Genomic DNA, 17191 nt, shown 5'->3' with positions numbered 1-17191 from the left:
GCTAGCTATGCTATCGAGGAGCCAGATGCAGTGTCAGTAATTATGATATGAGTTAATATATATATATATATATATATATATATATATATATATATATATATATATATATATATATATATATATATATATATATATATATATATATATATATATATATATATGCAATCTAATCCAACAAATTAGGGGCCGGACGCACAAATTTAGACGTAATGGATCACTGGTTCCAAGGATTGGTTAAGCCCTGCTTTAGAATATATATTAATAATGATACATTAAATACTAAAATATTAAATTTTTCACCTGTTTCCCCTGAAATGTAAAATAAATTTGCCAGTTATATGTGTATGCACTTGCTTGACATGAAAAAAATCTTTTAACTTTCCATAGAGATAATCTTTTAACATATAACAAGACCCTAAATAATAGTATTGCATGAAGCCTGAAATATACTATAACTTTTTGACTTTTCAATATTTGATTTGCAGTTATGTGTCAAAAAATTGTATTGTTTTTATTTATTCTAACATTAATGCAGAAGAAAAATATAAATGATTAAGGTTCTTTCTGATTTCATACATTCCAGATATAAATGCAAGAGTAAAGTTTATTTTAGTCTAGAATATACATATATGTAGAAACATAAAAAAAGATCATTCATATTTTTATAGCATAAACACAATAAAATAAGTATATATGTAGCTTCACAAATTCATATCCCTCTGCAATCTGTAGTCTCTAATGCGAGAGTTTAATTTATTTAAAAGACAAATGCTGTGCAACCTATAGTGATGCACTAAAGGAAAAAAATGCATTATCAGGAACTGCTTGAAATCTTAACCTTGGTACAATCCACAAAATGATCCATTTTTCATTTATTTATATTTTTGCCATGAAACAAACATACCTCAATGCTCGATAACTTACAACTCTGTAAGCAGTTTCATTTATTAAAAGTTTAACAAGGTCATAAACTAACGAAGCATAAGAAGCACAATGGCCATAAGCGTTTAACATGAAGCAATGAGAAAGTTCTCTTGAGAGGTGTTCAGTAAGACAAACATGAATTAAAGACTATTATGTGATAGTTAAAATATATATAAAAAGTATAAAAATATAGAAAATGTTCTAAATAACATGAAGTGAAGCACCTGCACATAACTTTTTCTTTATAGAAGTTGATTATCATATAATGTGTTTTTGGTTCATACCCTGCACCCATGGTATTAGGTTCTCTTAGTCACCTTTTCTGCCCACTTACCATTCTTTGGCACCCTTTATCGTTGTGCATTCTTCAGCCACTTTGTAATTGCAATCTGCTGGCACAACCTACGTACCTTCTGCTAAATCACATCAACCATTAACTTAGCACAAAAAACCATTAGCAAAAATGACTTAGTCCGTCCTTTCTGGTATAACGAAGCAGCATTATGTGTAGCTAGAGAGATCTTTCCCCAAAACTAAATAGAACTCTAAAGTGCAAACTATAATTTATGGTTTTAATCTCCAGTCTGTCCTAGTGACCCTCCAGACCACAGTGTACCCCCCTTTCCCTTCACTCTCTTTTCCATTCCTGTATTTTTTTTGTGGGTGGAAACTAATAAGGTGATCTAGGGCCTTGGGGCACCATATTTCAGTGTACTGAGGTGACCCTAGTCTGTTTACTTAGGTTTGAGGTCAGAGGTAAAGGTGAGTTACAAAAGAACCTTTATGACATCAATAACATTGTATTCTCATCTTAAATATATCTACTGCCACCTGCACCTAATGAACCTTTAAGGTTTCAATCTCAGATTTAGTCTGACAAGCCAAAATTCCTTTAGCTGTATACTCTTAAATCCAACAATAGTAACAACTCTTTATTATTAGCCACTAAAATCTCAGCCATTCATTTCAACTAATATTGAGTAACAGAATATGGCTATTAACCTTTAAGCATTACCTAAAAGAACAAAAGTCATATAAATAAAAATAAATCTTTCACAGAGTATCCTACTGAAAGAAATACACTGGTCTTTAAAACAACTATCAACAAAGCTCACATCGTTGCATATTAAGCCACTGGGCTTGTGTGAAGCAGACTGCACTGTCAGCATTTCTAACCCCTGAACCCTCTCCTCTGTGTTAATCAAACTCACTTACTAGGCTGCAAAATGATGTAATGCCCTGCTGTCCAGTATTATTCCCAGAGATGAGGGGAAAACATACAAATACTGACACCTAACAACCAAATATGCTCAGAGCACACTCCAAACCTTGCAAACATTTTCAGCACTATTCTCTGTTGGCTGAATAAAAATGTAAAATTATTAAATTCAGTACACAATTAAGATATATATATATATATATATATATATATATATATATATATATATATATATATATATATATATATATATATATATATATATATATATATATACTTAACACAATCCAGTTTAGCCCACCAGTCGTCAGCAGCCTGGGTGCAAAAATTAAGTAGTATACAGGAACAAGCGTTGCACTCACAGGTCTTTTTCAAAATTTTAAATTAATAAAAAATGTATACACACATACATACACACACACACACACATATATATATATATATATATATATATATATATATATATATATATATATATATATATATATATATATATATACACACATACACATATATATATATATACACATACATACACACACATATACATATATAAATATATATTCACACATGTTTAACCCCATGTGTGTGTGTATATATATATATATATATATATATATATAATATTTATTTATGTATACACAATGGTTTTAGATATATGTGTGTATATAAACAAAATATAAACAAAATATTGAATATATATGTATGTGTATATATATCTTCAATGTCAACAGTAAAGGGAAAAAAACGTTTTTAGCTAGCATAGAAAAAGTTACTAGTGCACTCAATATCGATATATATAGTGAAAGTATGTGTATATCACTAATGGTTGTTCTCTGGTTGGTTAGACAAGTTAATAGTCAGGAGTAAATTACTTACTAATTTGCACTAACTATAAAGAACATCTTCAATTCGTATTCATCGGTTGCCACAGACTAATGGGTTTCTAATACAGTCCTCCAACTATCTTAGTTACTCTAAACTTAGAATATTAGAATAAGTATTAATTAGAACTGATGCTCTTAGAAAACTGAAAACTTTCTAGTAATATAAAGGATTGAGATAAAACTAAATGAATAAAGGGTCACATTACAACTTTTTTTCACCACCAATCACAAATAACTGTGGCAAGTGCATTATTTTACTAAAGTTGCAGCATTACTGTGAAAACTAGCGGCTCGCATGTAGATTGACAGAAACAGCATATTAATGACTTGCTTATGACCTTAGTTATCTGATCAGCTGGTCGCAGAAAAAGTTTTCAAACTTCAACATTCTACATTGTAAGTGCTAGACAGTAGTTTTGTCACTCTCATTGCTACACACTGCAGGTCTTGAAGCTAAACAACTATCTTATGTGCAGCATAACTCTTGTCACGAACGCACAATATAAAACCTTCATTGTTTACCACTTGACAAAACTTTGCAGACCCTGGTAGTGCTATCCAGTTCTGGGTAGAGACGTATTGATCCAAACTTCATCACACACGTTTAACCCTTTAATTCTAAATTATTAAGATGCACTAAAAAAAAAAAAACCCAGTTAAAATGATTGTTTATTTATGTAGAAATTCTAACATATAATGTACATCACAGATAGCAGAGTACAACCTGTTTCTAGAAGGGAAGAAATGACAGGTTGTCAGGCTGAACTCCTTATCTCATCAATCATCTATACTGACCAATAGGAACGTCCTAATTATACACTCTTACAACTTTATAACCATCATTCTTTAATTTATCAATGGATATTTACTGACACTTTATACATTGGCAGTCACAAAAAATACTTCATGTTATCATAAAAAATACATATTTTATATTCTTTAGAAACTTACCTAAAAAAGTAAAGAAAAGGATCAGCAAACTCACTGTAAAAGTTATTGTATCTTGTTTAAGAAAAATGTCATCAGATGTTTAATTCCTCAGGTCTCAACTTCAGGCTGTACTATAACAGGTAACAATCCTAACTTTATTTGGCTGCAGCATACACAGGGCAAACACTTGGAGCAGCTAACTCTTCACAGACTGCAAGACTCTCCGTTTCTTTCTGGAGTGGGGGAGTGACTTCCCCTGCATCACACATACACAGGCTGCTTTAAAGACACAGTGCCATATACTACAAAGGAACCACGTTGGACTGAGGGAAGATTACAATACTTTCTATTTAGAGAAGCATTACATCACCCTTTGGTGACGTCACGTGGGATTCCTGAACTTCTAAATCATTGCAGTCTGCGAGGGAGGGGAGTGTCAGGGGCTGGTGTGGGCGGTGTGGGAATGGGCTTGGCTGGCAGCCACGCCCCCAGGAGTTGCTAGTTGTCACTCAGCTGTAGCACGGCTGTTGGACAGTTTTGTGGAGTTAGTGCTGCCTGACGCCTCGGGACTGAGAGTAGCTGTGTCAGGGTCTAGTTTATGGTGTTGCTGAGCGAGAACACTTACCCCTTATGTTCTGGTCGTGAACAAGTTAATATAAACCCTAAATTCAATAATGCAAAATCTGAGTTTGTGTTTGCAGTAACAAAAAGTGGAGCCACGTAAACTTTCCACAACCAGCACTTGAGCTGCTCTGCTCATCTACATGATACATTGTATGAAACCCCTCAGCCTTCATATTTCAGTATACTATTATACATTTGTAATTGTTTAATGTGCACACAGACCTTGACCCTGCCTGTACCAACTACTCAGGCAGTCTGAGAGACCCCGCAGTCTCTCAGAGACTGCTGAGAGACCCTGACAGTACCAACTGCACAGACAGAGACTGCTGAGAGACCCTGACAGTACCAACTGCACAGACAGAGACTGCTGAGAGACCCCAACAGTACCAACTGCACAGACAGAGACTGCTGAGAGACCCTGACAGTACCAACTGCACAGACAGAGACTGCTGAGAGACCCTACCAGTACCAACTGCACAGACAGAGACTGCTGAGAGACCCTGACAGTACCAACTGCACAATCAGAGACTGCTGAGAGACCCTGGCAATACCAACTGCAAAGACAGAGACTGCTGAGAGACCCTGACAGTACCAACTGCACAGACAGAGACTGCTGAGAGACCATGGCAGTACCAACTGCACAGACAGAGACTGCTGAGAGACCCTGGCAGCACCAACTGCACAAACAGAGACTGCTAAGAGACCCTGGCAGTACCAACTGCACAGACAGAGACTGCTGAGAGACCCTGACAGTACCAACTGCACAGACACAGACTGCTGAGAGACCCTGACAGTACCAACTGCACAGACAGAGACTGCTGAGAGACCCTGACAGTACCAACTGCACAGACAGAGACTGCTGAGAGACCCTAACAGTACCAACTGCACAGACAGAGACTGCTGAGAGACCCTGACAGTACCAACTGCACAGACAGAGACTGCTGAGAGACCCTACCAGTACCAACTGCACAGACAGAGACTGCTGAGAGACCCTGACAGTACCAACTGCACAATCAGAGACTGCTGAGAGACCCTGACAATACCAACTGCAAAGACAGAGACTGCTGAGAGACCCTGACAGTACCAACTGCACAGACAGAGACTGCTGAGAGACCATGGCAGTACCAACTGCACAGACAGAGACTGCTGAGAGACCCTGGCAGCACCAACTGCACAAACAGAGACTGCTAAGAGACCCTGGCAGTACCAACTGCACAGACAGAGACTGCTGAGAGACCCTGACTGTACCAACTGCACAGACACAGACTGCTGAGAGACCCTGGCAGTACCAACTGCACCGACAGAGACTGCTGAGAGACCCTGGCAGTACCAACTACACAGACAGAGACTGCTGAGAGACACTGACAGTAGCAACTGCACATACAGACAGAGGCGTAACTAGAAACCACAGGGCCCAGGTGCAAGAATCTAAGAAGGGCCCCCCCACCACCCCTCCCCCCTCCAAAAAAAAGTGAATTTAATACATATTTTTTTTTTTACATTTAACACAGAAAAAAAAACTACACAGACAGAGACTGCTGAAAGACCATGGCAGTACCAACTGCACAGACAGAGACTGCTGAGAGACCCTGGCAGTACCGACTACACAGGCAATCGGAGAGACCCTGGCAGTTCCAACTGCATAGGCAGAGACTGCTGAGAGACCATGGCAGTACCAACTGCACAGGCAGAGACTGCTGAGAGACCCTGACAGTACAAACTACACAGACAGAGACTGCCGAGAGACCCTGACAGTACCAACTGCACAGACAGAGACTGCTGAAAGACCCTGGCAGTACCAACTGCACAGACAGAGACTGCTGACAGACCCTGGCAGTAACAACTGCACAGGCAGAGACTGCTGAGAGACCCTAACTGTACCAACTACACAGACAGAGACTCCTGAGACACCCTGGCAGTACCAACTGCACAGACAGAGACTGCTGAGAGACCCTGACAGTACCAACTGCACATGCAGAGACAGCTGAGAGACCCAGCCAGTACTAGCTCTACTGGCAGAGACTGTTGAGAGACCCTGGCAGTACCAACTGCACAGGCAGAGACTGCTGAGAGACCATGGCAGTACCAACTGCACAGACAGAGACTGCTGAGAGACCCTGACAGTACCAACTGCACAGACAGAGACTGCTTAGAGACCCTGGCAGAACCAACTGCACATGCAGAGACTGCTGAGAGACCCTGGCAGTACTAACTGCACCGGCAGAGACTGTTGAGAGACCTTGGCAGTAGCAACTGCACAGACAGAGACTGCTGAGAGACCCTGGCAGTATCAACTGCACATACACAGACTGCTGAGAGACCCTGACAGTACCAACTACACAGGCAGAGACTGCTGAGAGACCATGGCAGTACCAACTGCACAGACAGAGACTGCTGAGAGACCCTGGCAGTACCGACTACACAGGCAATCTGAGAGACCCTGGCAGTTCCAACTGCATAGGCAGAGACTGCTGAGAGACCATGGCAGTACCAACTACACAGACAGAGGTCTTGGCAGTGTGTGCCTGTACAGCTCGTATTGGCAGGGTCTCTCAGCAGTTTGTGCCTGTACAGTTGGTATTATTAGGGTCTTTCAGCAGTGTGTGCCTGTACAGCTGGTATTGGCAGGGTCTCTCAGCAGTGTGTGCCTGCACCGTTTGTATTGACAGGGTCTCTCAGACGTGTGTCCCTGTAAAGCTGGTATTGGCATGGTCTCTCAGCTGTGTATACCTGTGCAGCTGGTATTGGCAGGGTCTCTCAGCAGTGTGTGCCTGTACAGCTGGTATTGGCAGTGTCTCTCAGCAGTGTGTGCCTGTACAGCTGGTATTGGCAGGGTCTCTCAGCAGTGTGTGCCTGTACAGCTCGTATTGGCAGGGTCTCTCAGCAGTTTGTGCCTGTACAGTTGGTATTAGTAGGGTCTTTCAGCAGTGTGTGCCTGTACAGCTGGTATTGGCAGGGTCTCTCAGCAGTGTATGCCTGTACCGCTGGTATTGGCAGGGTCTCTCAGCAGTGTGTGCCTGTACCATTGGTATTGACAGAGTCTCTCAGCAGTGTGTGCCTGTACCATTTGTATTGACAGGGTCTCTCAGCAATGTATCCCTGTACAGCTGGTATTGGCAGGGTCTCTCAGCAGTGTGTGCCTGTACAGCTGGTATTGGCAGGGTCTCTCAGCAGTGTGTGCCTATACAGCTGTCATTGGCAGGGTCTTTCAGCAGTAGAGCTGGTATTGGCAGGGTCTCTCAGCAGTGTGTGCCTGCACCGTTTGTATTGACAGGATCTCTCAGCAGTTTTACCCTGTACAGCTGGTATTGACAGGGTCTCTCAGCAGTGTATGCCTGTACAGCTGGTATTGTCTCTCAGCAGTGTGTGCCTGTACAGCTCATTTTGGCAGGGTCTCTCAGCAGTGTGTGCCTGTACAGCTGGTATTGGCAGGGTCTCTCAGCAGTGTGTGCCTGCACAGCTGGTATTGGCAGGGTCTCTCAGCAGTGTGTGCCTGTACAGCTGGTATTGGCAGGGTCTCTCAGCAGTGTGTGCCTGTACAGCTGGTATTGGCAGGGTCTCTCAGCAGTGTGTGCCTGCACAGCTGGTATTGACAGGGTCTCTCAGCAGTGTGTCCCTGTACGGCTGGCATTGGCAGGGTCTCTCAGCAGTGTGCCTGTACAGCTTGTATTAGCAGGGTCTCTCAGCACTGTGTCCCTGTACAGCTGGTATTGGCAGGGTCTCTCAGCAGTGTGTGCCTGTACAGCTGGTATTGGCAGGGTCTCTCAGCAGTACAGCTGGTATTGGCAGGGTCTCTCAGTAGTGTGTGCCTATACAGCTGGTATTGGCATGGTCTCTCAGCAGTGTGTGCCTGTACCTTTGGTATTGACAGAGTCTCTCAGCAGTGTGTGCCTGTACCATTTGTATTGACAGGGTCTCTCAGCAATGTGTCCCTGTACAGCTGGTATTGACAGGGTCTCTCAGCAGTGTGTGCCTGTACAGCTGGTATTGGCAGGGTCTCTCAGCAGTGTGTGCCTGTACAGCTGGTATTGGCAGGGTCTCTCAGCAGTACAGCTGGTATTGGCAGGGTCTCTCAGCAGTGTGTGCCTGCACCGTTTGTAATAACAGGATCTCTCAGCAGTGTGTCCCTGTACACATGGTATTGACAGGGTCTCTCAGCACTGTATGCCTGTACAGCTGGTATTGTGTCTCAGCAGTGTGTGCCTGTACCATTGGTATTGACAGAGTCTCTCAGCAGTGTGTGCATTTACAGCTGGTATTGGCATGGTCTCTCAGCAGTGTGTGTCTGTAGAGCTCATATTGGCAGAGTCTCTCAGCAGTGTGTGCCTGTACAGCTGGTATTGGCAGGGTCTCTCAGCAGTGTGTGCCTGTACAACTCGTATTGGCAGGGTCTCTCAGCAGTTTGTGCCTGTACAGTTGGTATTGGCAGGGTCTCTCACCAGTGTGTGTCTGTACAGGTGGTATTGGCAGGGTCTCTCAGCAGTGTGTGCCTTAATAGCTGGTATTGACAGTGTCTCTCAGCAGTGTGTGCCTGTACAGCTGGTATTGACAGAGTCTCTCAGCAGCGTTTGTCTGTACAGTTGGTATTGGCAGGGTCTCTCAGCAGTGTGTGCCTGTACAGCTGGTATTGGCAGGGTCTCTCAGCAGTGTGTGCCTGTACCGTTGGTATTGACAGAGTCTCTCAGCAGTTTGTGCCTGTACAGATGGTATTGGCAGAGTCTCTCAGCAGTGTGTGCCTGTACCGTTTGTATTGACAGGGTCTCTCAGCAATGTGTCCCTGTACAGTTGGTATTGACAGAGTCTCTCAGCAGTGTGTGCCTGTACAGTTGGTATTGGCAGGGTCTCTCAACAGTGTGTGCCTGTACAGTTGGTATTGGCAGGTTTTCTCCGCAGTGTGTGCCTGTAAATTTGGTATTGGCAGGGTCTCTCAGCAGTGTGTGCCTGCAGAGCTGGTATTGGCAGGGTCTCTCAGCAGTGTGTGCCTGTCCAGCTGGTATTGGCAGGGTCTCTCAGCAGTGTGTGCCTGCACAGCTGGTATTGGCAGGGTCTCTCAGCAGTGTGTGCCTGTACGGCTGGTATTGGCAGGGTCTCTCAGCAGTGTGTCTGTACAGCTTGTATTAGCAGGGTCTCTCAGCAATGTGTCCCTGTACAGCTGGTATTGGCAGTGTCTCTCAGCAGTGTGTGCCTGTACAGCTGGTATTGGCAGGGTCTCTCAGCAGTGTGTGCCTGTACAGCTCGTATTGGCAGGGTCTCTCAGCAGTTTGTGCCTTTACAGTTGGTATTATTAGGGTCTTTCAGCAGCGTGTGCCTGTACAGCTGGTACTGGCAGGGTCTCTCAGCAGTGTGTGCCTGTACAGCTGGTATTGGCAGGGTCTCTCAGCAGTGTGTGCCTGCACCGTTTGTATTGACAGGGTGTAACAACCCAAATAATACAACTGAATTTTGTAGTTCAAACAGATACATTTAGCTGATGAAATGTCAGAGAAAAATAGTATTTCAAAATATGGTGTATGTTTCTTTAAATCATTACTATTGTTTAACTGAATCACAACAGTAATGCTTGCAAGAGGTTTTATGTATTGAGTTACAGGAAGGAATAACATATGCTTAATGTTATCCTAATTCCCTTTTACTCATATGAAGTAATAAATGAGTATGGCAGAAACATTTAATATATTATGTAGGCAGAAATGTAAAAGGTATTTTCAAGAAAAATCAAGTAAAAAATAATAAGCAAAAATATTCAATCTTCCAACTTGGAGGAATAGGGATTGTGTGGAGATACGGAAACTCCCGGTAACAAGCAATAGAAGAAGTCTGAGAGAACTCACAGTTAGTTTGGATGCAGGGACCGGTTGGAGCAGGCTGAACTATCTCGGCGTTAGCGTGGTGGCTGAGTGAGTGTTGGAGCGGCCGCCAGTGACGTCAGAGGAAGTTCTGTCGGGTAAGTTGCTGGAGATTTGCCAGCAAACAGCGGAGCAGCGCAACAGCAGAGTAACCTATGCACAGATTACGGAGTCACACTGGAATCAAAGGCTGAGCTGTAAGTAGCAGGAGGGTAGACTGAATGTAGTAACAAGGCTGACAATAGGATCAAGAGGAGCTGAGTATTGACAGGAGTCAACCAGCTAATACCAAGCAATGAAGCTATAGGCTTCATTGCTTATAAAGGGAAAAAACGAAAATGAGGCTAGAACAAGAGTTCAGAGCTTAAAGGAACAGTACTGTGACACAGGGTCTCTCAGACGTGTGTCCCTGTAAAGCTGGTATTGGCATGGTCTCTCAGCTGTTTATACCTGTACAGCTGGTATTGGCAGGGTCTCTCAGCAGTGTGTGCCTGTACAGCTGGTATTGGCAGTGTCTCTCAGCAGTGTGTGCCTGTACAGCTGGTATTGGCAGGGTCTCTCAGCAGTGTGTGCCTGTACAGCTCGTATTGGCAGGGTCTCTCAGCAGTTTGTGCCTGTACAGTTGATATTAGTAGGGTCTTTCAGCAGTGTGTGCCTGTACAGCTGGTATTGGCAGGGTCTCTCAGCAGTGTATGCCTGTACCGCTGGTATTGGCAGGGTCTCTCAGCAGTGTGTGCCTGTACTGTTGGTATTGACAGAGTCTCTCAGCAGTGTGTGCCTGTACCATTTGTATTGACAGGGTCTCTCAGCAGTGTGTGCCTGTACAGCTGGTATTGGCAGGGTCTCTCAGCAGTGTGTGCCTGTACAGCTGGTATTGGCAGGGTCTCTCAGCAGTGTGTGCCTGTACAGCTGTCATTGGCAGGGTCTCTCAGCAGTAGAGCTGGTATTGGCAGGGTCTCTCAGCAGTGTGTGCCTGCACCGTTTGTATTGACAGGATCTCTCAGCAGTGTGTCCCTGTACAGCTGGTTTTGACAGGGTCTCTCAGCAGTGTATGCCTGTACAGCTGGTATTGTCTCTCAGCAGTGTGTACCTGTACAGCTCATTTTGGCAGGGTCTCTCAGCAGTGTGTGCCTGTACAGCTGGTATTGGCAGGGTCTCTCAGCAGTGTGTGCCTGTACAGCTGGTATTGGCAGGGTCTCTCAGCAGTGTGTGCCTGTACAGCTGGTATTGGCAGGGTCTCTCAGCAGTGTGTGCCTGTACAGCTGGTTTTGGCAGGGTCTCTCAGCAGTGTGTGCCTGCACAGCTGGTATTGGCAGGGTCTCTCAGCAGTGTGTGCCTGTACGGCTGGTATTGGCATGGTATCTCAGCAGTGTGCCTGTACAGCTTGTATTAGCAGGGTCTCTCAGCAATGTGTCCCTGTACAGCTGGTATTGGCAGGGTCTCTCAGCAGTGTGTGCCTGTACAGCTGGTATTGGCAGGGTCTCTCAGCAGTGTGTGCCTGTACAGCTGGTATTGGCAGGGTCTCTCAGCAGTACAGCTGGTATTGGCAGGGTCTCTCAGCAGTGTGTGCCTGTACAGCTGGTATTGGCAGGGTCTCTCAGCAGTGTGTGCCTGTACAGCTGGTATTGGCAGGGTCTCTCAGCAGTGTGTGCCTGTACAGCTGGTTTTGGCAGGGTCTCTCAGCAGTGTGTGCCTGCACAGCTGGTATTGGCAGGGTCTCTCAGCAGTGTATGCCTGTACCGCTGGTATTGGCAGGGTCTCTCAGCAGTGTGTGCCTGTACTGTTGGTATTGACAGAGTCTCTCAGCAGTGTGTGCCTGTACCATTTGTATTGACAGGGTCTCTCAGCAATGTATCCCTGTACAGCTGGTATTGGCAGGGTCTCTCAGCAGTGTGTGCCTGTACAGCTGGTATTGGCAGGGTCTCTCAGCAGTGTGTGCCTGTACAGCTGTCATTGGCAGGGTCTCTCAGCAGTAGAGCTGGTATTGGCAGGGTCTCTCAGCAGTGTGTGCCTGCACCGTTTGTATTGACAGGATCTCTCAGCAGTGTGTCCCTGTACAGCTGGTTTTGACAGGGTCTCTCAGCAGTGTATGCCTGTACAGCTGGTATTGTCTCTCAGCAGTGTGTACCTGTACAGCTCATTTTGGCAGGGTCTCTCAGCAGTGTGTGCCTGTACAGCTGGTATTGGCAGGGTCTCTCAGCAGTGTGTGCCTGTACAGCTGGTATTGTCAGGGTCTCTCAGCAGTGTGTGCCTGTACAGCTGGTATTGGCAGGGTCTCTCAGCAGTGTGTGCCTGTACAGCTGGTTTTGGCAGGGTCTCTCAGCAGTGTGTGCCTGCACAGCTGGTATTGGCAGGGTCTCTCAGCAGTGTGTGCCTGTACGGCTGGTATTGGCATGGTATCTCAGCAGTGTGCCTGTACAGCTTGTATTAGCAGGGTCTCTCAGCAATGTGTCCCTGTACAGCTGGTATTGGCAGGGTCTCTCAGCAGTGTGTGCCTGTACAGCTGGTATTGGCAGGGTCTCTCAGCAGTGTGTGCCTGTACAGCTGGTATTGGCAGGGTCTCTCAGCAGTACAGCTGGTATTGGCAGGGTCTCTCAGTAGTGTGTGCCTATACAGCTGGTATTGGCATGGTCTCTCAGCAGTGTGTGCCTGTACCTTTGGTTTTGACAGAGTCTCCAGCAGTGTGTGCCTGTACCGTTTGTATTGACAGGGTCTCTCAGCAATGTGTCCCTGTACAGCTGGTATTGGCAGGGTCTCTCAGCAGTGTGTGCCTGTACAGCTGGTATTGGCAGGGTCTCTCAGCAGTGTGTGCCTGTACAGCTGGTATTGTCAGGGTCTCTCAGCAGTACAGCTGGTATTGTCAGGGTCTCTCAGCAGTGTGTGCCTGCACCGTTTGTATTAACAGGATCTCTCAGCAGTGTGTCCCTGTACAGCTGGTATTGACAGGGTCTCTCAGCACTGTATGCCTGTACAGCTGGTATTGTCTCTCAGCAGTGTGTGCCTGTACCATTGGTATTGACAGAGTCTCTCAGCAGTGTGTGCATTTACAGCTGGTATTGGCATGGTCTCTCAGCAGTGTGTGTCTGTAGAGCTCATATTGGCAGGGTCTCTCAGCAGTGTGTGCCTGTACAGCTGGTATTGGCATGGTCTCTCAGCAGTGTGTGCCTGTACAGCTCGTATTGGCAGGGTCTCTCAGCAGTTTGTGCCTGTACAGTTGGTATTGGCAGGGTCTCTCAGCAGTGTGTGCCTGTACAGCTGGTATTGCAGGGTCTCTCAGCAGTGTGTGCCTTAATAGCTGGTATTGACAGTGTCTCTCAGCAGTGTGTGCCTGTACAGCTGGTATTGACAGAGTCTCTCAGCAGTGTTTGCCTGTACAGTTGGTATTGGCAGGATCTCTCAGCAGTGTGTGCCTGTACAGCTGGTATTGGCAGGGTCTCTCAGCAGTGTGTGCCTGTACAGCTGATATTGTCTCTCAACAGTGTGTACCTGTACAGCTCATTTTGGCAGGGTCTCTCAGCAGTGTGTGCCTGTACAGCTGGTATCGGCAGGGTCTCTCAGCAGTGTGTGCCTGTACAGCTGGTATTGGCAGGGTCTCTCAGCAGTGTGTGCCTGTACATCTGGTATTGGCAGGGTCTCTCAGCAGTGTGTGCCTGTACAGCTGGTATTGGCAGGGTCTCTCAGCAGTGTGTGCCTGCACAGCTGGTATTGGCAGGGTCTCTCAGCAGTGTGTGCCTGTACGGCTGGTATTGGCAGGGTCTCTCAGCAGTGTGCCTGTACAGCTTGTATTAGCAGGGTCTCTCAGCAATGTGTCCCTGTACAGCTGGTATTGGCAGTGTCTCTCAGCAGTGTGTACCTGTACAGCTGGTATTGGCAGGGTCTCTCCGCAGTGTGTGCCTGTACAGCTCGTATTGGCAGGGTCTCTCAGCAGTGTGTGCCTGTACAGTTGGTATTATTAGGGTCTTTCAGCAGTGTGTGCCTGTACAGCTGGTACTGGCAGGGTCTCTCAGCAGTGTGCCTGTACAGCTGGTATTGGCAGGGTCTCTCAGCAGTGTGTGCCTGCACCGTTTGTATTGACAGGGTCTCTCAGACGTGTGTCCCTGTAAAGCTGGAATTGGCATGGTCTCTCAGCTGTTTATACCTGTACAGCTAGTATTGGCAGGGTCTCTCAGCAGTGTGTGCCTGTACAGCTGGTATTGGCAGTGTCTCTCAGCAGTGTGTGCCTGTACAGCTGGTATTGGCAGGGTCTCTCAGCAGTGTGTGCCTGTACAGCTCGTATTGGCAGGGTCTCTCAGCAGTTTGTGCCTGTACAGTTGGTATTAGTAGGGTCTTTCAGCAGTGCGTGCCTGTACAGCTGGTATTGGCAGGGTCTCTCAGCAGTGTATGCCTGTACCGCTGGTATTGGCAGGGTCTCTCAGCAGTGTGTGCCGGTACCGTTGGTATTGATAGAGTCTCTCAGCAGTGTGTGCCTGTACCATTTGTATTGACAGGGTCTCTCAGCAATGTATCCCTGTACAGCTGGTATTGGCAGGGTCTCTAAGCAGTGTGTGCCCGTACAGCTGGTATTGGCAGGGTCTCTCAGCAGTGTGTGCCTGTACAGCTGTCATTGGCAGGGTCTCTCAGCAGTAGAGCTGGTATTGGCAGGGTCTCTCAGCAGTGTGTGCCTGCACCGTTTGTATTGACAGGATCTCTCAGCAGTGTGTCCCTGTACAGCTGGTATTGGCAGGGTCTCTCAGCAGTGTGTGCAGCTGGTATTGTTTCTCAGCAGTGTGTACCTGTACAGCTTGTATTGGCAGGGTCTCTCAACAGTGTGCCTGTACAGCTTGTATTGGCAGGGTCTCTCAGCAGTGTGTGCCTGTACCATTTGTATTGACAGGGTCTCTCAGCAGTGTGTCCCTGTACAGCTGGTATTGGCAGGGTCTCTCAGCAGTGTGTGCCTGTACAGCTGGTATTGGCAGGGTCTCTCAGCAGTGTGTGCCTGCACCGTTTGTATTGACATAGTCTCTCAGCCGTGTGTCCCTGTACAGCTGGTATTGGCATGGTCTCTCAGCAGTGTGTGCCTGTACTGTTGGTATTGGCAGGGTCTCTCAGCAGTGTGTCCCTGTACAGCTGGTATTGGCAGGGTCTCTCAGCAGTGTGTGCCTGTACAGCTTGTATTGGCAGGGTCTCTCAGCAGTGTGTGCATGCACTGTTTGTATTGACATGGTCTCTCAGCAGTGTATGCCTGTACAGCTGGTATTGGCATGGTCTCTCAGCAGTGTATGCCTGTACTGCTGGTATTGGCAGGGTCTCTCAGCAGTGTGTGTCTGTACAGCTGGTATTGGCAGTGTCTTTCAGCAGTGTGTGCCTGTATCGTTGGTATTGACAGAGTCTCTCAGCAGTGTGTGCCTGTACAGCTGGTATTGGCAGGGTCTCTCAGCAGTGTGTGCCTGTACAGCTGGTATTGGCAGGGTCTCTCAGCAGTGTGTGCCTTTACAGCTCGTATTGGTAGGGTCTCTCAGACGTGTGTCCCTGTAAAGCTGGTATTGGCATGGTCTCTCAGCTGTGTATACCTGTACAGTTGGTATTGGCAGGGTCTCTCAGCAGTGTGTGCCTGTACAGCTGGTATTGGCAGTGTCTCTCAGCAGTGTGTGCCTTTACAGCTGGTATTGGCAGGGTCTCTCAGCAGTGTGTGCCTGTACAGCTGGTATTGGCAGGGTCTCTCAGCAGTTTGTCCCTGTACAGTTGGTATTAGTAGGGTCTTTCAGCAGTTTGTGCCTGTACAGTTGGTATTGGCAGGTTCTCTCAGCAGTGTGTGCCTGTACAGCTGGAATTGTCAGAGTCTCTCATCAGTTTGTGCCTTTACAGATGGTATTGGCAGGGTCTCCCAGCAGTTTGTGCCTGTACAGTTGGTATTGGCAAGTTCTCTCAGCAGTGTGTGCCTCTACAGCTCGTATTGGCTGGGTTTCTCAGCAGTGTGTGCCTGTACAGATGGTATTGGCAGGGTCTCTCAGCAGTGTACAGCTGCTAGTACCTACAATGGCGGATACTAGTTATAGGGGGAGGGTAAGAGAGCAGTTTGGCAGGGATCAGGGAGGTGGGAGGGAATCCTACACTGCAGAAAAAAATATATTAAAAGAAAAACCTGAAACTTCACTTTGGCAGACTGTCTGCCAGTACCTAAATGGTGGTGACCAGAGAAGGGTGAGGGAGGGAAGAGAGCTGTTTAGGAGGGATCAGGTAGGGATCAGGGGGTGGGAGGTGTCAGGTGTGAGGGTAATATCTACTCTACAGCTAAACTTAACCTTGCAAGCTACCTGAGTAACCCTTTACTTCCAGGAATTTCAGAAGTGTGGTACGCAGCTGCAATTAGTGGCATTCTAATTACCAAAAGGCAATGGCATCCCAGAGAAGCTTTTACAGCCATTAGTGTTTTGACTGCATACACAATATGTAAATAATTTAAGTGAGAACCCCAAAGTTTGTGAAAAAGAACAATTTTTTACATTTTATGGCATTTGGCAGCAAAACAGTGGCATGAAATATACTAAAATGGACCTAGATCAAGTTGTCTACTAAAAATATATATAGTAGACATATATGCTCTATTTTCTCTTTACTGCTTTTCTTAAGGGATTAAATGCCTATCAGTTGTTACCAGCAGAAAGGGACTGCTGGTCAGGGTGCCAAACAACACTTCCCCATTGAGGTTTTCTGTATCTCAGCCTCTCGAACTGAGAAAATCCAGAAATGGAGGATAAATCAAGACAGGTATGGACTAACTG

The 17191-nt window shown here is 46.1% G+C and overlaps 1 protein-coding gene across 1 annotated transcript in view; it reads right to left on the bottom strand.

Moving 5' to 3' along the window:
• The window catches only part of CREB5 (cAMP responsive element binding protein 5), an 823361-nt gene extending 819207 nt beyond the window's left edge, over positions 1–4154 (bottom strand). The window contains exon 1 of the mRNA XM_053714186.1: positions 3982–4154. The gene's annotated coding sequence lies outside the window, so the exon portion shown is untranslated. The remainder of the gene's footprint in view (positions 1–3981) is intronic.
• Between the last annotated feature and the right edge of the window lie 13037 nt (positions 4155–17191).

The sequence above is a fragment of the Bombina bombina genome, chromosome 5 (genome assembly GCF_027579735.1).
Source record: "Bombina bombina isolate aBomBom1 chromosome 5, aBomBom1.pri, whole genome shotgun sequence".
In the NCBI taxonomy this organism is placed as follows: domain Eukaryota; kingdom Metazoa; phylum Chordata; class Amphibia; order Anura; family Bombinatoridae; genus Bombina; species Bombina bombina.
Note: the sequence above shows the minus strand (reverse complement) of the source record. Positions and strands in the feature narration are given on the sequence as shown.